Source organism: Nicotiana tomentosiformis, chromosome 9 (genome assembly GCF_000390325.3).
Source record: "Nicotiana tomentosiformis chromosome 9, ASM39032v3, whole genome shotgun sequence".
Lineage (NCBI taxonomy): Eukaryota > Viridiplantae > Streptophyta > Magnoliopsida > Solanales > Solanaceae > Nicotiana > Nicotiana tomentosiformis.
In genome coordinates, this window is record NC_090820.1 from 6,914,605 (window position 1) to 6,937,302 (window position 22,698).

A 22,698-nucleotide genomic window follows, 5' to 3' on the forward strand; every position below is an offset into this window, starting at 1 on the left:
GCAGAGTGTAGTATCAGTACAACCGGCCCCATGTACTGGTAAGTGTTGAGCCTAACCTCGACGAAGTAGTGACGAGGCTAAGGCGGTTCACTTACATTAACCTGTACGCAATATTAATAATAAAAAAAAATAGAAATAAATCAGGTAACTCATTTATAATAATTGAAACCAACCCAGCAGTCATAATCCATTATTATTTCAACCAATTCTATTGCAGCGTGCAACCCGCTCTCACAATATATTCACATTCAATTCTGTTGCAGCGTGCAACCCGCTCTCACAATATATTCACATTCAATTATGTTGCAGCGTGCAACCCGCTCTCCCAATATTATCTTTTTAAACAAGTCTGTCATATATTTATTTCAATCAAGTATATATATAGACTTTTAAATAAGTCTGTTGCGGCGTGCAATCCGATCCCCCAATATTGACTTTTCAATAAGTTTATTGCGGCGTGCAATCCGATCCCCCAATACTGACTTTTAATAAGTCTGTTCCGACGTGCAACCCGATCCTCCAATATTGAATTTTCAATAAGTTTGTTGCGGCGTGCAACCCGATCCTCCAATATTAACTTTTAATAAGTTTATTGCGGCGTGCATCTCGATCCTCCAATATTGACTTTTAATAAGTCTGTTGCGGCGTGCAAACCGATCCTCCAATATTGACTTTTAATAAGTCTGTTGCGGCATGCAACCCGATTCTCCAATATTGACTTTTAATAAGTCTGTTGCGACGTGCAACCCGATCCTCCATTATATCCATTTCAATCAATTCTTATAGAAGAAATTTCCCCAATAAATACAACAATTAATATAAAATTATAAGACAACAAGCATACAACAATTATGATTTAATTATGAAACAAACAATGACAAATAGTAAATTATTATAGAAATCAGGGAGAAAATAGACAGTTTAATATTTAATATGCTAAAAGTCAAATAACCATTAAAACACATAATCAAATAGCATGTAACAATTAATGCAGGAATTCAAGAATTAATAATTAACAAAGAATAAGAGAGAAATAATTATTATAATAATTAATTTATGATTAAAAATAATTTATGATTTTTCAAGTAAGTAGGCAAGCAATTAATTCGACGACGTATAGACACTCGTCACCTCGCCTAGATATCGTTCAGATGCAATTCACATAACAAATAATTTAAGGGTTCTATTCCCTCAAGTCAAGATTAACCCCGGCACTTACCTCGCTTTGCAAATTCCAATCAATTATTCAACCACGGCTTTTCCTTTTAAATTTGCCTCCGAAAGCTTCAAATCTATTCACAAACAATTCAATATATTCAATACTAATCATAGGAATTAATTCCATATGAATTTATACATTTTTCGGATAAAATCCGAAATGCATTAAAATATTCGACAGTGGGACCCACATATCAAATCCCGGAAAAACTCACGAAATTCGAACAACGTTCCGATACGAGTTCAACCATACAAAATTTATCCAATTCCGATGTCAAATGGACCTTCAAATCTTAAATTTTCGTTTTTGGAAGATTTTATAAGAATCTGATTTTTCTTTCATAAATTCACGAATTCATGATATAAACGAGTACGGAATCATGAAATATAATCAATATAGGATAGGGAACACTTACCCTAATATTTTCCCGTGATAATCCCCTTACCCGAGCTCAAAAATGAAAAAGGGTTGAAAATGGGACGAATCCCATTTTCCAGAACTTAAGTTCTGTTTCTGGAACTTTTACCCTTCGCGAACGAGGTCAGTGCCTCGCATTCGCGAAGCACAAATTCCTGCTGACCAATTTTTCTCTTCGCGAACACGAGGGCAAATTCGTGTACGCGAAGCTTGCCTGGCTTGGCCTTCGCGAACGCGAGATGCCCTTCGCGAACGTGAAGGCCATTTTCCTAGCCAGCCCCTTTCCCTTCGCGAACTCCGGGATTCGATCGCGAATGCGTAGCTTTGCACCTCGACACTTCACGAATGCGTTCCCTCTGTCACGAACGCGAAGCACAAAATGTGCCAGTCCAAATTTCCTCTTCGCGAACGCGAAGAAGGAAACCTGAAGCAGATTTTATGCAGTTTTGCTTAAGTCCAACAATGATCCGTTAACCACCCGAAATCAACCCGAGCCCTCGGGGCTCCAAACCAAACATGCACCCAAGTCCTAAAATATCATACGAACTTGTTCGCGCAATAAAATCACCAAAATAATACCTAGAACTACGAATCGGACACTAACTCAAAGGAAGTTTTCAAGAAAACTTTAAAACTTATATTTTTACAACCGGACGTCCGAATCACGTCAAATCAACTCCGATTCTCACAAAATTCGGCATCCAAGTCATAAATATTATAGCGAACCTACACCAGGCTCCGAAACCAAAATACGGACTCGAGGTCAATAAATCCAACATCAGAAATTTCTTAAAAATCTTTAAGCTTTCAAGCTTTTAATATTTCTTCAAAATTCCATATCTCGAGCTAGGGACCTCAAAATTCGATTCCGGGCATACGTCCAAGTCCCAAATCATGATACGGACCTACCGGAATTGTGAAAACACTGATCCGGGTCCGTTTTCTCAAAATGTTGACTAAAGTCAACTTAGTTGAGTTTTTAAAGCTCTATTTCACATTTTAATCTATTTTTCACATAACACTTTTCGGAAAATTGTACGGACTGCACACACAAGTCGAGGAATGATAAATGGTGCTTTTCAAGGTCTTAGAACACAGAATTACTTATTAAATTTAAAGATGACATTTCGGGTCATCACAACGTAATGGTCGAGTGAGTGCTTTCTCGAATTCGAAATAGAAATAGCCCGTAGTCTTAGCAGTCGAGTGAGTGTTCGAACTCGAAGTGATGTAGCCCATAGGCATAATGGTCGAGTGAATGCTTTCTTATGCAAATAATTAATTTAAGCGAGCTTAAGAAGAAGTGTTAATATAATTATCTAAATTTGCATTAATGAAGGCTTTGCTTTATGTTGAGTAATTTCTATCTCTATTGATTGTTTTTGGGTGTTATATACATTGTGTGGAGCCTTAGGCTATTTGTTGTGAAATTAATTAATTTTGTTATATCTTTGGAATTTGATTATGGCCATTGGGCAAATTGTGATATGAATTAATTTTATTATGTTACCGTGTTAATTTTCCATGCAAATTATTGTGTTGCGTGTGTTATTATTTTGGAGAGATAAGGGTGGCATTTCACCATTGATATTATGTGGGTATAAGGTGGCATTTCACTGTTGTTGTGTTTGTTAGAATATTGTCTGGACGGAGCGATAAGGGTGGCTATAGGAGCGATAAGGGTGGCAATAGGAGCGATAAGGGTGGCTATTAATATTGTCTGGGCGGAGCGATAAGGGTGGCTATAGGAGCAATAAGGGCGGCAATAGGAGCGATAAGGGTGACTATTGTCAGGGACGATATGTGATGATATGGAGTTGTGGTGTTGATAATTTTCGTGTAATATTGTGATTTGCTTGTGTTTATTTTTATACCTTGTGCAATTTGTCTTGTTGTTGGTAAATTGATAACAAGCTGATTTATGTTGAAATTGAGAATTTGTGGCCATTTCCAGGCGGATATTAAAATGAAATATGGGCACGAGGTGCCGTGAGTAAATAATGAGGATATTTGGCACGTGAATTGTCCGTGCAGTTGTGATATGAAATGTGGGCACGAGGTGCTGTGATAAAATGATAATGATAATTGGCACTTGAATTTTCCGTGCAGTTGTGATATGAAATGAGGGCACGAGGTGTCGGGGAAATATGATGATTTAATTATGGGCACGAGGTGCCGTGAAAATATGAAAATGGGCTGAGACCCGTATTTTTATGATTATGAAATCAGGTGTCACATGATGACTTTTTAATTGAAAGAATTATATTAAAAATATTTATTTGGAAGGATTTTTATTCAAAAAGAATTATATGAAAGAATTGTATCTGAAAGATAATTATCTGAGGAAATTATATTTGAAAAGAATTATTGAAAGAATTATATTTGAAAAATAATTATTTGAGAAAACTACATTTGAAAGAGAGTTATTTGGAAGAATTATATGTGAAGGATATTTATTTGAAAATCTTGAATTAATTGGGTGTACATGTATTTGTTAATTGTTGAGTGATATTTATGGTATTCTTGTTGTCTTGCTGCGCATACCACTGGTTGTTTTATCCTGCCCTTATTGCTATTTGTTTCCTAGTATTTTGAATATTATATTGAACAGGTTATTAGACTAGTGAGTATCTTGACTGTACCTCGTCTCTACTCCATTGAGATTAATCTTGATACTTACTGGGTACCGATCGTGGTGTACTTATACTACACTTCTGCACATTTTTGTACAGACCTAGGTATTGGAGATATCGGACTTGAGCAGAGTTAAAGCGGGATCGTAAGGATTCAAGGTAGAGCTATTTGGCCGTCGCAGTCCCTTGGAGTCTTTTCATTTCATTGTGCTGTTAATTTGTAATCAAACAGTATTGTATATTCGGTCCTCGTGATCATTCCATGTATTCAGTTAGAGTTCTTGACTCAGTACTATTAGTCTTGGGAGGTTGTATATTGTAATTATTTCCGCTGTTAGTTTTCAAAAAAAAATGGCTTCAAAAGGTAATTAAAATCGGCTTACCTAGTCTTAGTGACTAGGTGCCATCACGACGCCTGTGATGGGATTTTGGGTCGTGACAAGTTGGTACCAGAGCTCTAGGTTCACAGGTTCTATGAGTCACGAACGAGTCTAGTAGAGTGTTGCGGATCGGTACGGAGACATCTGTACTTATCTTTGAGAGGCTATAGAACTGTTAGGAAATTTCCATTTCTTTCATTCTTGTCGTACAGAATTTGTTGAATTTGGAATTTGAACCTTTGTATCTCCATTCTCTCACAGATGGTGAAGACACGTGCTACTGGGTTAGCTGAGCAGGCATCCGCACATACTGCTAAAGCTGCAAGAGGCCGGGGCCGAGGTAGAGGCCGAGGTAGAGGTTGAGGAAGGGCACGTGCTGCGGCTAGAGCACCTATCAAAACAACAGTTGAGGAGCCACTAGTAACTCCAGTTGGGGGACAGGTATCAGAAGCACCTGTTCTAATCCCCGGACTTCAGGAGACTTTAGCACAGTTCCTGATTGGGGGAGTAGCTCAGACTCCTATCACAACTCCAGAGCAGCAGGTTCACGTTGGTCAAGTTACGGGTGTAGTACCGGTACAACCTGTTATTTCGGTTTGGCCTGAGGTCAGGCCAGAGGCATAAGAATAAGAACAAAAGAGACTTGAAAGGTTTAAGAGGTATAGTCTACCTACTTTCAGTGGCACAGCTACAAAGGATGCCCATGGATTTCTATAAAATTGTCACTGTATTTTCCGCACCATGGGTATTGTGGAAGTGAGCGGAGTTACCTTTACTACATTTCAACTGTCAGGCGCAGTGTATCGGTGGTGGCAAATATATGAAGAAGGTAGACCAGCCGATGCCACACCACCAACTTGGGCTCAATTTTCGAAAATGTTCTTGAATTTGTTCCCCAGACTCTCTGAGATACGTGGTGCGCAGAGTTTGAATGATTGCGTCAGGGCACCATGACAGTGTCAGAATATGCTATCAGGTTCAGTGAGTTAGCCCGTCATGCACCGATCTTGGATCCTACAATCAGAGAGCGGGTCCACAGATTCATTGAGGGACTCGATTATGATATTAAAATATACATGGCTGGAGAGTTGCAAACTGATACTCCATTTCAACAAGTAGTGGAGATTACAAGGAAGATTAAGGGTGTTATAGGCGAGGAAAGGGAGTCTAAGGAGTCTAAAAGGTCTCGAAGATATGGAGGGTTCAGTAGATTTTACTCTTCTGCTAGAACCCATTATAGCGGAGGCTCGAGTAGTCAGTCAGCTCAGTCCGCACCTCAGATTACTCGGAGTGCTCCAGTTTACAGTGCACCACCGACAAGAGATTCTTACAGTGGTTATTCCAGTTATCCGGCACAAACTCAGTACGAGCAGCCGCGACCTCAGAGGGATTATTATGAGTGTGGTGATACTAGGCATATCATGAGAGATTGTCCCAGACTTGGGAGGGGTGGATTTCATCAGAACACTCTAACCACAAGCTTTATTCCAGTTGATACTCCACGTGCACAGTCAGCTAGAGGTGGAGGACAGGCGTGTAGTGGATGCCTAAGAGGTGGATACCCGACCCATTGATATAATCGCTATGATTTGGCTTAGGCCAATATACCAGATGGTGTCGTTACAGGTACGATCCTGATTTTGTTATAAAAGGATAATTTCCCTTAATTTGATTCGGTTCTGAAAATTGAGGTGAGTCCTCATATTATGCTCCACTTATGGGTGAATTTCGTAAATTTGTGACCCACTTATATGTTTATCCCTGTTGGGAGATTTGAAGGTGTGATCCCGTGTCTGTCATTTATTTTTATACATCATTGAGGGTTATAAGTCTAAAAGTAAATTTTATTATTCATTACAGTGGGTTTAATGTGTTTCGGAATAATTGATTCCAATTTTTATCAATTATACGCCCTACCGGTATGAGGGTTCATTATGTGTTGTTTTTTGAAAACTATTTATGAAATATACTGAAAAGAAGGAAGAAAAGAAATTGCAATTTCAGTTGGCAATGTGCAAAATACTTGTGATTCGGAGTTGAGGACGAGATCCTCGCATTTTATATATGATGTAAAATATTTAAACCGGGCTACAAGTCGCGGTGGAAGTTATATAAGTACGAGGTCCTTGTGGTGAAATATTTATGAGTTTAAAATTCTCCCTTTGTAAAATTAATTTGTACAATAATATTAATTGGGAGTCATGCCTGTTAGGCTTATTTGATAACTCTTGTATATTTTTCTATTCATATACAGATATTTTCGTGTTGTAGGCATTGAGTTTTAGCCTATGAGGTGAGTGCCCGGGTGGCATTAAATGTGACTCATTAATCCGAGTAAGTAATCATGAGGTCTTCATGCCTCACATTCTGCTGTCAGTGTTGTGAAAATTCGAAAGGAGATGGTGATTATATGAGATTAATTGATGATGCTGGAATTAATTATGAACAGCTTTTAAGACTAGAGATGTGGTGATGAGCATACATATGATGTGCTTCATGTCTTGATATCATTATGATAATGCAATGCTTGCGATGTCGAGATTGGTGTTATTGATATATACCTTGTGGTATTTTGTTGGGTTGTGGATGTGTTGTTAGAAGTTGTTTTTGGTGTTACTCTAACAGTTGGATAGGCCCAATTACTGGGAAGACTCTGCCGAAATTTTTGAAATATTTGGGAGTTAGTAAAATTTGGAGGATTGGGATTTGAAAAAGGAAGAGATAAATATGTTATGTGTTTGAGGGCGAATGATCCTAAGCGGGAAAGAATGTAGCACCCCAGAGAAAGTTTTGAAGTACTTCAACACTATCAAAAAAATTGATGTGTGCGTAGGCACTAGTTGCTGTAGCTAGTTGAGACTAATATCGTGTGTTGTTGTGAAAATCAGACCTTTTGTAATGTTTGGATTGTAAGAAATTGATCTTAAAGTTTACAAATATGGATAAAAGAAATAAACTCAAATGAGATGATGTTGTCAAGCTTATCTCAAATGCGGTAGCGTGGAATTAACCGTGAGTATATGTGTAAAAGTAAAATCATCAATTTGTAACCTCAGAATAATTCTTAGAACGTTCGAGGATGACGTTTGTTTAAGAGGTGGAGAATGTAACGACCCAACTTGTTGTTTTAAGAATTAGCGCCCCGTCCAGTGGCTTAAGGTCTCGAACAGCTTCGTAATATGTATTATGACCCGTGGGTGTGGTCGAGTTTGATTTACTAAAGATTTGGAATTAAATTAAAAGAACAATCCTTAATTTGAAGCTTAAATGGAAATAGTTAACCGGAGAGTTGACTTTTGAGCAAACAACTCCGGAATGAAATTTTGATGATGTCAATAGCTCAGTATGGTAATTTTGGACTTAGGAGCGTGTACGAAAAATTATTTGGAGGTCTGTAGTGGAATTAAGCTTGAAATACCGAAAGTTGAATTTTTGAAAAGTTTGACCGGGGGGTTGACTTTTTGATATCGAGGTCGAAATACGATTCAGAAAATTTGAATAGGTCTGTTATGTCATTTATGACTTGTGTGCAAAATTAGAAGTCATTCCAAATTGATTTGATATGTTGCGGCACAAGATATAGAATTTGAAAGTTCAAAGTTCATAGATTTTGATTTGAGGTGCGATTCGCCATTTTGATGTTGTCTGATGTGATTTAAGAATTTAAGTAAGTTCGTATGATATTTTAGGACTTGATGGTATATTTGGTTGAGGTCCCGGGGGGGCCTCGGATGAGTTCGGATGCCTAACTGATCGAATTTGGATTTGGAGGAGGAGCTGAAGCAGTTGGGCATCTGGTATAATTGCACCTGCGCAAAAAAGGGCCGCAGGTGCGAGCTCGCGGATGCGAGGAATTAGTCGCTGAAGCAGAAAATGCATGGGCTGGCCAGGCACTGCAGGTGCAAAAACGTTTGTCGCGGGTGCGAAGCCGCAGGTGCAAAAATATTTACCGCGGGTGCGAAGCTGCAGGTGCGAAGAAATCACCGCGGGTGTGAAGCCGCAGGTACAAAGAAATCACCGCGGGTGCGAAGCCGCAGGTGCGAAGAAATCACCGCGGGTGCGAAAACCCCTGGGCAATACAAAAACAGAGGGGTTCCGAGCTTCTGCCATTTTTGGGCATTTCAAGCTCGGGTTGGCGATTTCTGAGCAATGTTTTCACGGAAAAACTTGAGGTAAGTCCCTTGTGATCATTTCTACTCCATAATATTGAATTATCATCGAATAATCCGATTAGATTACATGTTTTTGAGGTGTAAATCTGGGGTTTGAACTTAGGGGTTTGAAAACGAAAATTTAAGATTTGGAGGTCGAGTTGTTATTGGAATTCGATAAAATTAGTATGGTTGAACTCGTATCGGAATGGATGTTCGGATTTTATGAAAATTTTGTCGGGTTCCGAGGGGCGGGCCCCGCGTTGACTTTTGTTGACTTTTTGGAATAAATTTTTAAGTCGATGTATTATTATCCAGAATTATTTCCGATGAATTTTAATGAAGTTGTACAATTAATTTGGTTAGATTTGAGCGGTGCGGAGGTCAATTCAAGCAAGAAGACGATTTTGGAATATCGGCATAACTTCAAAAAGGTAAGTGTCTTGCTTAACCTCGAGTGGGGGAATTACCCCTTAGGCATTGAGTTTTATGTGTTATTTGTGAAATGTGAAAAGCCGTGTGTGAGGTGACGAGTACGTACTCGGACTTATACATGCAAAATTTATTGAATTAAAGTCTTAAGCATTATTGTGTAGTAAATTGAAAAATGGTGGAAATTATTAAATCATCTGTCTGCCATGCCTAAATCCTTATTGTTGAATTTGTTTTTATATGATAATTTGGTGTGATTGTTACTTGAAATATTTATGAAGTTTCGTGAGTATTGGTGGTTTAATATTTCTTGGAAATAAATTCCAATATGAATTTTCTTATGCAAATAATTAATTTAAGCGAACTTAAGAAGAAGTATTAATATAATTATCTAAATTTGCATTAATGAAGGCTTTGTTTTATGCTGAGTAATTTCTATCTCTATTGATTATTTTTGGGTGTTATATATATTGTGTGGAGCCTTAGGCTATTTATTGTGAAATTAATTAATTTTTTTATATCTTTGGAATTTGGTTGTGGTCATTGGGCAAATTGTGATATGAATTGATTTTATTATGTTACCGTGTAAATTGTTGTGTTGCGTGAGTTATTATTTTGGGGAGATAAGGGTGTCATTTCACCGTTGATATTATGTGGGTATAATGGTGGCATTTCACTATTTTTGTGTTTGTTGGAATATTGTCTGGGCGGAGCGATAAGGGTGGCTATAGGAGCGATAAGGGTGGCAATAGGAGCGATAAGGGTGGCTATTAATATTGTCTGGGCGGAGCGATAAAGGTGGCTATAGGAGCAATAAGGGCGGCAATAGGAGCGATAAGGGTGGCTATTGTCAGGGACGATATGTGATGATGTGGGGTTGTGGTGTTGATAATTTTCATGTGATGTTGTGATTTACTTGTGTTTATTTTATACCTTGTGAAATTTGTCTTGTTGTTGGTAAATTGATAATAATCTGATTTATGTTGAAATTGAGAGGTTGTGGCCATTGCCAGGCGGATTTTAAAATGAAATGTGGGCACGAGGTGCCGTGAGTAAATAATGAGGATATTTTGCACGTGAATTATCCGTGCAGATGTGATATGAAATGTGAGTACGAGGTTCTGTGATGAAATGATAATGATAATTGACACGTGAATTTTTCATGCAGTTGTGATATGAAATGAGGACACGAAGTGGTGGGAAAATATGATGATTTAATTATGGGCACGAGGTGCCGTAAAAATATGAAAATTGGCTGAGACCCGTATTTTTATGATTATGAAATGAGGTGTCATATGATGACTTTTTAATTGAAAGAATTATATTCAAAATATTTATTTGGAAGGATTTTTATTCAAAAAGAATTTTATGAAAGAATTGTATTTCAAAGAAAATTATTTGAGGAAATTATATTTGAAAAGATTTATTGAAAGAATTATATTTGAAAAATAATTATTTGAGAAAACTACATTTGAAAGAGAGTTATTTGGAAGAATATATGTGATATTATTTGAAAAACTTGAATTAATTGGGTGTATATGTATTTATTAATTGTTGAGTGATATTTATGGTATTCTTGTTGTCTTGCTGCGCATATCACTGGTTATTTTATCCTGCCCTTATTGCTATTTGTTTCCTAGTATTTTGTATATTATATTGCACAGGTTATTATACTAGTGAGTGTCTTGACTGTACCTCGTCTCTACTCCATTGAGGTTAGTCTTGATACTTACTAGGTACCGATTGTGGTATACTCATACTACACTTCTCCACATTTTTGTGCAGACCTAGGTATTGGAGATATCGGACTTGAGCAGAGTTAAAGCGGGATCGTAAGGATTCAAGGTAGAGCTGTCTGGCCGTCGCAGTCCCTTGGAGTCTTTTCATTTCATTGTACTGTTAATTTGTAATCAAACAGTATTGTATATTCGGTCCTCGTGATCATTCCATGTATTCAGTTAGAGTTCGTGACTCAGTATTACCAGTCTTGGGAGGTTGTATATTGTAATTATTTTCGCTGTTAGTTTTCAAAAAAAATGGCTTCAAAAGGTAATTAAAATCGGCTTACCTAGTCTCAGTGATTAGGTGCCATCACGACGCCTGTGGTGGGATTTTGGGTCGTGAAAAATGCCCCCTCCCCCTCCCGTATGCGAGGTCAATTGTAAAGAGGCCTCGGATACTATCGTATTGTTTCCAAGTACAGCACGATCATTGGTTGCCTCACTAAAAACCTTTCCAAAAAACCCATTTGGGATAAAACCGGTCTAAGAGAAAAAGAGTGCAACGCGTGCTTTCAGATCTAGGGCTCCGTATGATGGATCCATCTTAGCTCCTGATCGGACTTCTGCAGAGGTTAGTTTTGAAATGTAAACGAATATGGGAAGATCGTACCTTAGCAGTAGTATCGTTTTAGATGCGACACATTCCAATTACTTGATAGTTGTTTGCCGTTTATAATGCCGATCTTGTATGATCCTTTTCCGACATTTTCGAGAACGTGATAGGGTCCTTCCCAGTTCGGTCCTAGTTTTCCTTCGTTTGGATTTCGGGTATTGAGGGTGACTTTCCTTAGCACTAAGTCCCTGTCCCTGGGCTTCAAATGGCGGAGCTTAGTTCTTCGATTATAGTATCTTTCGATTCGTTGCTTTTGGGCGGCCAATTGGACGAGAGCAGCTTCTTGCTTTTCGTCCGATAATTCGAGGCTAGTGTTCATAGCCTCGTTATTTGATTCTTCTGTTGTATATCGAAATCTGGCACTAGGTTCGCCGACTTCGACCGGTATCAGGGCTTCGGAGCCATATACTAAGGAGAACGGGGTTGCCCCCGTACTAGATTTTGATGTTGTTCGATATGCCCAAAGGACTTCGGGTAGGATTTCTCTCCATTTTCCTTTAGCGTCGTTTAGCCTCTTCTTTAGGTTTTGAATGATAGTTTTGTTCGTTGATTCAGCCTGTCCGTTCCCACTGGGGTGATACGGTGTTGATAATATCCTTCTTATTTTGTGGTCTTCGAAGAATTTAGTCACTTTGCTGCCGACAAATTGTTTTCCATTGTCACACACTATTTTGGTGGGTATCCCAAATCGACATACGATATGATCCCAGATAAAGTCTATAACCTCTTTCTCTCTTACTTTCTCAAACGCATGTGCTTCAACCCATTTAGAGAAATAGTCAGTCATAAATAAAATGAATTTAGCTTTACCTGGGGTCGATGGCAGAGGGTCGACGATATCCATTCCCCATTTCACAAATGGCCATGGGGATAGGACTGAATGAAGTTGCTCTTCGGGTTGATGGATCATTGGTGCGAACCTTTGACATTTGTCACATTTTCGAACAAACTCCTTTGCATCTTTGCCCATATCGATCCAATAATACCCTGCCCTGATTATTTTTCGGACTAATGAATCGGCACCGGAGTGATTCCCACATGTGCCCTCGTGCACCTCACGTAGGATGTAATCGGTATCTCCTGGACCTAAGCATACTGCCAATGGTCCATCGAATGTCCTTCGATATAGCATTCCATCTGAAGCTAACGTGAATCGAGCAGCTTTGGTTCGTAGAGCCCTTGAATCTTTAGGGTCTGATGGGAGCTTTCCGTTCTTTAAGTATTCAATATACTTATTTCTCCAATCCCAGGTTAAGCTCGTAGAATTTATCTCGGCATGACCTTCTTCGATCACGGATCTCGAGAGTTGAACGATAGTCCCCGAGCTCAACTCACCTTCCTCGACCGATGATCCCAAATTCGCAAGTGCATCAGCCTCACTGTTTTGCTCTCGTGGAACATGCTGTAAAGTCTATTATTTGAAATGGTGCAAAGTGACATGTAGTTTGTCCAAATACCTTTGCATTCTATCTTCTCGAACTTCGAAGGTTTTGTTTACTTGATTTACCACCAGCAAAGAGTCACACTTGGATTCAATGACTTCTTCTCCCAAGCTTTTAGCTAGCTCGAGACCTGCAATCATGGCCTCATACTCGGCCTCGTTGTTAGTCAACCTGGTAGTTTTGATAGATTGCCTAATAGTGTTACCCCTGGGTGGCTTTAAAACTATGCCTAGCCCGGACCCCTTCACGTTCGAAGCCCCGTCCGTAAAAAGGGTCCATACCCCCGATGACGTACCCGATTTCAACAGGAATTCTTTTTCGACTTCGGGTATGAGGGTTGGCGTGAAATCGGCCACGAAATCTGCTAAAATTTGAGACTTGATGGTCGTACGGGGTTGATATTCGATATCGTACCCACTGAGTTCGACGGCCCATTTGGCCAATCGGCCTGATAGTTCGGGCTTGTGCAAAATATGACGGAGCGGGTAAGTGGTTAATACGCATATGGGGTGACATTGAAAGTACGGTCTTAACTTTCTAGAGGCATTTATCAGTGCAAGTGCCAATTTTTCTAAGTGCGGATATCTAGTTTTTGCTTCTCCTAAGGTTCGACTTATATAATAAATGGGAAATTGCGTATCTTGCTCTTCTCGAACTTGGACACCGCTTTACTGCAATTTCCGATACTGCCAAGTACAAGCAAAGTTTTTCGTCTATTTTTGGAATATGAAGTAGTGGTGGGCTTGATAGATATCATTTTAGTTCCTCTAATGCCTGTTGGCATTCCGGGGTCCAAGCGAAACCGTTCTTCTTTTTTAGTAGAGAGAAAAATTTGTGACTTCGATCTGACGATCTCGAAATGAATCGGCCTAAGGTTGCAATCCGTCTCGTTAGCCTCTGTACAGCTTTCACGCTGTCCACAATGGTGATGTCTTCGATGGCCTTGATTTTATCGGGGTTAATCTCGATTCCCCGGTTTGACACCATGAAGCCGAGGAACTTGCCCGAACCGACCCCGAAAGCACATTTTTCGGGGTTGAGCTTCATGTTGTATTTCCTTAAAATCTCGAACGTTTCCTGCAAATGGGTCAAATGGTCCTCTGCGTGCAGGGACTTAACTAGCATGTCATCAATATAAACTTCCATTGATTTACCTATTTGTTCTTCGAACATTTTATTTACTAGGCGTTGGTAAGTAGCTTCTGCATTTTTTAGCCCGAAAGGCATCACATTATAACAATATGTTTCATATTTGGTGACAAATGAAGTCTTTTCCTAGTCCTCCGGGTTCATCTGGATTTGATTATACCCGGAATAGGCATCGAGAAAAGTGAGGATCTCATGGCCGGCCGTGGCATCGATCATGCGATCGATGTTGGGCAGCGGAAAGGAATCTTTGGGACATGCTTTATTCAAATCCTTATAATCCACACACATTCTAAGTTTGTTATCTTTTTTAGGCACTGCAACTACATTAGCTAACCATTCGGGATATTTCACCTACCGAATGGACCCTATCTTGAGAAGTTTGGTTACCTCATCCTTTATGAATACATGCTTTACCTCGGGTATTCTCTTTTGCTTCACCGGTCTGAACCTAGGGTCCAAGCTTAGACGATGCGTCGTTATGTCCGGTGGGATCCCTGTTATGTCTAAATGGGACCAGGCAAAAGCAATCAATGTTATCGATAAGAAATTAAATAAGTTTCTTCCTGAGTTTGGGGCTCAACCCCGTTCCCAGGTATACCTTCCGTTCGGGCCAGTGCTCGATTAGTGTGACTTGCTCCAGTTCCTCAATCGTTGATTTGGTAGCGTCAGAATCATCGGGAATTACGAAGGATCGAGGGATCCTCTAATCATCATCTTCTTCGATCTTTTGATTATCTGGTTGGGTCAAAGCCGATGTCTGTGATTGCTATTTGGTATCTCGTTCCCCTTCTGAGCCTGATCCCTTCACTGGCGAAGGCGAGGATATTGGTTTCGCTTCCTCGACGGCGAGCATTTCTCTTGCGGCTGGTTTTCTCCGTACACTGTTTTGACTCCTCTCGATGTTGGGAATTTAAGGACCTGGTGTAGGGTCGAAGGTACAGCTCTCATGTTGTAGATCCATGGCCTTCCGAAAAGGAGGTTGTATCTCATATCGCCTTCGATCACGTGGAACTTTGTTTCCTGGATGGTTCCGTCCACGTTTATCGGTAGAATTATCTCGCCTTTGGTGGTTTGACATGCCATATTGAATCCGTTTAGAACCAGGGTTGCGGGTATGATCTGGTCCTGCAGGCTGACCTGTTCTACGACCTTTAATCTGATGATGTTGGCCGAGCTACCTGGATCAATCAACACACGCTTAACTTTAGTTTTATTCATGAGTACGGATATTACCAGTGCATCGTTATGAGGTTATATGACTACTTCTGCATCTTCATCATTGAAGGACAAAGTTCCTATGGGTGTGTAATCTTGAGTTCAAGATCGCTTTTCTCTCACAATCGATGTCTTAGTGTGTTTAAGCACCGGTCCCTAAGGGGTATCGGTGCCCCCAATGATCATGTGAATGACGTGCTGTGGTTCTTCTTGTTCGTTTTGCTTGCCGAAATTCCTGTTTTTAAAATAGTTCTTCGCCCTATCGCTTAAAAATTCTCGAAGGTGCCCTTTGTTGAATAACCGGGCTACTTCCTCTCTTAGTTGCCTGCAATTTTCCGTTCTGTGGCCATGGGTGCCATGATATTCGCACATTTGATTAGGATTACTCTGGGCAGGATCGGTCTGCATGGGTCGAGGACATTTAGTGTCTTTGATGCGTCCGATAGCCGACACGATGGCAGATGCATTAATGCTGAAGTTATATTCCGATAACCGAGGCGATTCCTTAGATCCGGCAGGCCTATCGAACCTACTTTTGTTCATCAGCCCCCGGGACCCTTGACCTCGATCACTTCTTTTGTTATTTTGCCCGGGGTTATGTCTCGATTCACTAACTCTGCGGTTTCCGTTATACGGTCGCTATCGATCCCTGATCAGACCTTGTTCTCGATTAATATCCCTTCGAACAGCGGGTTCAGACCCCAATTGATCATCTTCGACCCTAATTTTTGATTGGTACCGATTGTGCACGTCGGCCCACGTGATGGATGGGTATTCTATCAGGTTATGCTTTAACCGCTGTGAAGCCGTCGAACTTCGTTCGTTCAAACCTTGAGTGAAAGCCTCAACATCCCAATCGTCTGTAACTGGTGGCAGATCCATTCATTCCATTTGAAAACGAGATACGAACTCCCTCAACATCTCGTTATCCTTTTGTCTAAACCTTGAAGAGGTCCGATTTCCTTGTTGCGACTTTTATGGCGTCGGCATGTGCTTTCACAAAAGAATCTGCAAACATGGCGAACGAGTCGATGAAATTTGGTGGTAGGTTGTGATACCAAATTATTGCTCCCTTCGAGAGGGTCTCTCCGAATTTTTTTAACAACACAGATTCAATTTCATCGTCTTCTAAATCATTTCCCTTGATGGCACGTGTGTAAGAAATGACGTGATCGTTGGGATCGGTCGTTCCGTTATATTTGGGAATTTCGGGCATACGAAATTATTTGGGGATTGGTTTTGGGGCTGCACTCGAGGGGAAAGGTTTTTGCACGAATTGTTTTGAATCCAACCCTTTTATCATTGGTGGAGCTCCCGGGATCTGATCGACCCTGGAGTTATATGTTTCTATTTTTTTATCGTTGGCTTCGACTCGCTTTGTGAGTTCCTCGAGCGATTTAGCAATTTCAGGAGTAGTCCCTGATTCTTGCTCATTTGACTTCACTATGGCTGGCTCCGTTCTGTGGGTGATTTCTCGAGGTGGACTGGGATCCGGCATGCTTTGTAGCTGGGTTTGGCTCTGCAACTGAGCTATTGCTGCATGTTGAGCTTGCAACATTTCGAAAATCATACGCAAGCTGACGTCGTTTTCCTCGACGTTATAGGTATCTCGAGCTGCAGACCGAGTGCCACCATGAATGTTATTATGTAGGTTCGCCTCAATGGCCACATGCGAATTGATATCTATCGACGCTCCGATTCGAGCTCCAATGGCATTGACAACTGGTCTTTCGGTACTGGGTGTCAAGTTATTGTTCTCATCTTGAAGACCGGCTTCGTTGTCGATTGGTGTGGCCATTTGACTGGTAGTTAGTCGTTGCTAATCCAAAATCCAAGATATTTTCGGAAACAAGCGCAAAACATAACGGTGTGTTTTTGCAGATTCGTATCAAATAACCACTGTTATCCTTAGTCCCACGGTACTATTTACCCGAAAAACGGATAGAGTTGAATTTGTACGTAGTTCTAAGGATATGTGGTGTAGCTTAATACAAATCGTAAGGGTAAATAGAAATATAAGTATAGATTGCAAAGAATGCAAAATAGACAAGGTTGTAAGGAATAAAACTAAACAAGTGGAATCAAATTAAGAAGTTTGAAAGAACAACTCGTCACAACTCTTCACTATAGGAGAATATGGTACTTGAATTACAATGTTAGCAAAAACTTGACCTCTACAGAAATGATAATCATCTCATTTATAGTAGAGGGATCTTACTTTAGATATAATTAAAAATATATAGTGGAAGACCCATGATAAATCAGTTTTTCCACAATTCCTACCAAGATTCTCTCCTCTAGTGGGATTGCAACGGCTCTTGTCTATAAGCCCGATATTGACTCGAGTTTTCGGTCGTGACTCGAGCTCTCGATCTTGACTTGAGCTCGATTCTGACTCGGACCCTTGAATTGACTGGAGCTCTCGATCTTGACTTGAGCTCGAAGCTTGTTTGTACCATCTTCGGAACCTATCTCGAAGTCTTACTTCGATCGATTATGTTTCGAACTTGATCAATCGTACGAAAGCCGAAATCTATTTCGACCGTATACAAAATCATAAAATGAAACTATTAATAATATAAATTATCCATCAAGCAAATAATATCCATAAAGCAAATGTTCTACCCCAAGTGCATAAGTTTAGTACATTTCAAGAGAGTAACTTTAAAAAATGTTGATAACAAAAGATTCCTAGAACATTCATCTATAGCAATTCAAAATTCATCTCAAGGTCTAGTTCTTCATTGCCTTCATCATTCATTTCTTGATCTACTCCACCTACAAAAAGGATAAATAAAGTCATTACCCTTCAAGAGAATCAGCTAATGAAAAACCAAAATAAAGTAGTGCTCCTTGCTAATATTTGAAACCTTGCACAGGTTGCAACCTATTATAACTAAAGTGGCCTGTTTTCAAGTAAATCCCAGAACTACCAAGCAACCTGTTTTCAAGTAAATCCCAGTTCTCTAGCTAATATCTTACATACAATAACTTAGGTAACATGCATTTCTTTCCTCCATTTTTTACTTTGCTTTAAACTTGTTTTCTTGTATGACTTTGGAACTAGCAAAATTTACTAATCCATCTCCAGAAAGAATTTAAAAGAGAAATAGAATATCAGCATAATGAATTAGTTAAACTATCTTCCTGTCACTTCTTAATTAGATTTTCAAGTATTCACCTCTGAATCTCGCTATCTATTTTGTTTTACAACCATTCATTTCACTTGTTGGCTTCCTGAAAACATTTTGTAGCACAACAAAAGAAGCTATATAGAAAAAAGAAGTAAATAACTAGCTGCAGAAATTGGTAAAGAGAAAATAAACTTAGGCATACGACAGCTTATTTGATTTCCTAAGCAAAATGATGTAATCATGCGGGCAGAACTTTGAATCCAATATTTTTTTCCAACAGAGGAGAGATTCTTGGCAGCTCTGCTGCTAAATCACTGATTCAGGTGTAAAACACTGAACCTTTTTTTTCTTCTGAAGGAATAGTATACAAGCATAATGTGTACTTTGGTATACGTTTGAGATGAGATTATTCTCAGTGAAAGAGCATTAGTACTTTGGTATACTCAATATTGATTTTTGTTTCAGATTTTTATTCTTTGTCATGCAATAAAATGAGTTAATTACTTAAATAGTTATCCAAGTACTTATGAAAATAACGTAGTAGTAAAATTATTTTTGAATTTTTTGTATCAATAAAACAATCCAACTTAACCAACATCCAAAAAATAACTATTTCAGTCGAAAGATCAACTTTCAGTGTCAGAATGATTCACCCACTAAACCTTCAAGTTCTCACAGAATATGCATCATAGTAATGACACTAGCTAGGCAACCACAGAATTACGCAGTGACTAAGTGCCATAGGCAAAGTAAAAAAATTACTAGACTATTCAGACTTTGCGAGAGAGAGAAAGAGAGAAGTAGTAGAAGAAGCAGCACAAGGAAGGAGAAGAAGAAGATGTATAACATTTGTTCGTTCAACTTTTCCTGTATTCTTTGTTGCATCCTCTCTTCCATTTCCTCCATTTTCTGTTGCATCCTCTCATCATTAGCATCTGAAGAAGATCCAACTATGTACAACTCTGGAAATGCATGATACCTGTAAAGCCTAAATATACATGTTACCACTATGCTGCAAGAGCACCACTGATTTCTTATATAACACAAGCTAATATTAGGTGCCGGATGGAGGAGTATCCTACTGGTCATTAGGTGCCAAAGATGCATTGCCCTTCTCACCAATTTCACAAAGATCCTGTTATTCGTCGAATTGCAGACAGATGAAAGATGGCTAGTCTATGTCTTGAAGTAAATTAGGCTGAAATTAAGTATAATGTGAAAACCTAAATAGCCACCTGATTACATGGACTCTTTATTTACTTTGATGTACAAGATAGCAATTAGATGTGCTTATATCAGATATTCACCTATAACTGAGTTCATGTAATATAAATAACCACAATTCGCCTACAAAACTCCGGATGGAATCTAAAACTGATCAAGAAGCTCATGATTTCTAAATAGTGTTAGTATTGCCACATTGAGAAGAAAACATATGATCAGTTTAGCCTACGTAGAGATATGTATCACTTTGTGTATACAATTTTAATGGTGACTTCGACAATAAGAAATCATATCAGCTATGAGTTCAGAGTGTTCTGAAAGAAAAGAAAGTTGCAGCAGCATATATCTGCTCCTTAGCAAATTCCAAGTCAACATTATATCAGAAAAGGTTTCGCGATTGAAAGCCCTTACCATTTTCCAGTTAACACGACTTATTCAAACAGCATTGTAACATATCAATTGAAGTTACAACAACAAACACAGAAACAACTAGTTAATACTATCATTAGCCTGCAACCAGCAATGAGAAACTATATCCTTTAGTTTCTGGCTTATGGTTGCTAACCATGAGAAAAATCATTAGCGTGGCAAAATAAGGGACATGGATATCTACTTGTAACAAGCAAGCATATTCAGGTTTTTGCTCACCTTTTGACTTCAGTATATAATGAAAAGATATTAAACTGTGCTAAGTAAGGTCACATATATGCTAAGAACTCATAGATATCAAGAACAAAAAGGGAGAAATTATAGTACAACAAAATCCTAATAGAACTCTAACTTAGATTAAAAGCTTCAGTAGAAAAAACTCACAGCTTTAAAGCTGTTAAGTTGAACAAGAAAATGTTTTTTAACAAAGACAACTGAATCAAACAGTGACATATCTAACAAAATATAGAATCAAAACCTATCAATTGTACCAACGTAAAGCATAATTTCAATGAAATTCACAATTTCAAGCACAATAAGAAGACATGCACCAGTGTGTTTAACCTCCATTCAATCACACTATGTCGCTCAAATACTCCCAAAAATAAAAATCAGTTGAATCGGATAATAACGAACATTAATACTAAAATCTTCATTCAAAAACACAACTATCGAATGTGGTTATCTAAAATTTAAATTAAAAAGAGATTAAAAAAACTTATCGCGATTTATCCCACAGCTATCAGTTGCAATTTCTTCCTCACTAATGGAATCTGCAAATTATGGCTCAACTATTGAGAAATTGCAAAAAGAGGTGGTCGAGCTTAGTCGAGAAAAAAACCCTAAAATTTTGGGACTATTTGAAAATGTGGAGCTTGGATTAATAGAAGGAGGTGGTTGTTTCGGGTGGAGGAGATAAAGTTTATGGTTGAAGAAAAAAGAAAATCAAATCTCGGAACTAGTCGAAGAGCTGGAACGATTTTGTTGACGGCGGGATGGTGGTTGTTGTTGACGGCCGTAGAAGGAGGTGGTTGTTGACGGCCGTAGCTGTTACAGAGTCGGAGGTTCTACTGCGGAGGTTGACGGCGGGATGGTGGCAGAGTCGGCGGTCGATGGATGCCTTTCAATGGTTGTTACAGAGTCGTCGTTCTGGGTGAAGTCCCTTTTGAGAGAGATGGCCTTTCGATAGCCTTTAGTTGTTTTTAATTTTATTAGGTATAGAAATTAAACTTATATTTCATAACTACTCCATTAAATAAGACAAAAAGAAATTTATGTAAAAATAGGGGTTCTAGCGCGAGTTTTACAAAATTTTAGGAGGGAAATAACAACCGTTCCCATTGCATTTTTTTCATGATCCGTGGCAACAGATATATTTATTGGCACGGTTAGCATAAGCGTGGCAAAAAATAAAACCCTGTGGGAACGGTTTCTAATTAATGGCAACGGTTTTATAGCCAAAGTGTGCTAATATCACTCATGTAATTGTCACGATCCAAAATCCAACTAGTCGTGATGGCACTTAACCCAACCCGTTAGGTAAGCCAACTTTCAATTATCCAATTTGAATAACCATTATTAAAGTAATTTAAGTAAATAAAGATCTTAATCTTATACATTCCCCAAGAACTGGTTGTACAAATCATGAGCTTCTAAGAATAGAGTTTACAAAGCGGAAATAAAATAAATACATAGTCTGTTTGAATAGTACATGAACAGAGCTTTTATAAATCTAAGGCTATCATGAACAAGAGGCAGCTACAACAGGAACGCAAGTACATCTTCAAATCCGGCAACCATCGAGCAAAGCAACAACAATAGCCAATAGCTGCACGCAATATGCAGAAATGTAGTATATGTACAACTGACCACATGTACTGAGTAAGTAACAAACCTAACCTTAGGTTGAAAGTAGTGACGAGTTTACCAAGGTCGGGTCCAAAACCAATAGTCCACAACAATCCATAACAACGTAAAGAAAATAATACCAGAAGTAACTCAGAGACAAAATGCTCAACCAAAGCATGATTTCAAAAAATAATAGTTCTTCCTTTCAAGTACATCAGTAAAAACCCTAATCATTTACCGAAGTTGCCGAAAATATGAATAAGTTTGAAAACAATAAATTTTTTTCCCAAAAATCTTTTCAATAATAAATGAGATGTTTTATTTTTCTTCCAGACAACCCGTGTAAAAACAAATGCATCACTATGCCCATCTGTCAAAATGTGTGAGAAATTATGAATGATGTGATGCTGTACAGCATGAGAAAAATATATATCTATGCTTGTATGTCATGTGTACATGCCAATGCGATGCAACTCAGTGATAAAATCATAAACAGCCCCTCGGGCAGACCTTACAATCACTCTTATACAGCCCCTCGAGCTTATCTCACAATCACTAGTAAAACACCCCCTCAGGCATACCTCACAATCACTCGTAAACAGCCCATCGAGCATACATCACAATCACTCAT

General features: G+C 38.9%; 1 long non-coding RNA gene across 1 annotated transcript; it reads right to left on the reverse strand.

Moving 5' to 3' along the window:
- Positions 1–17,989: 17,989 nt before the first annotated feature.
- On the reverse strand, positions 17,990–21,392 carry LOC104107913 (uncharacterized). The gene is made up of 2 exons (XR_688894.4): positions 19,414–21,392; positions 17,990–18,210 (listed from the first exon to the last, which is right to left on the reverse strand). It is a non-coding gene; the product is annotated as an uncharacterized lncRNA (long non-coding RNA).
- Between the last annotated feature and the right edge of the window lie 1,306 nt (positions 21,393–22,698).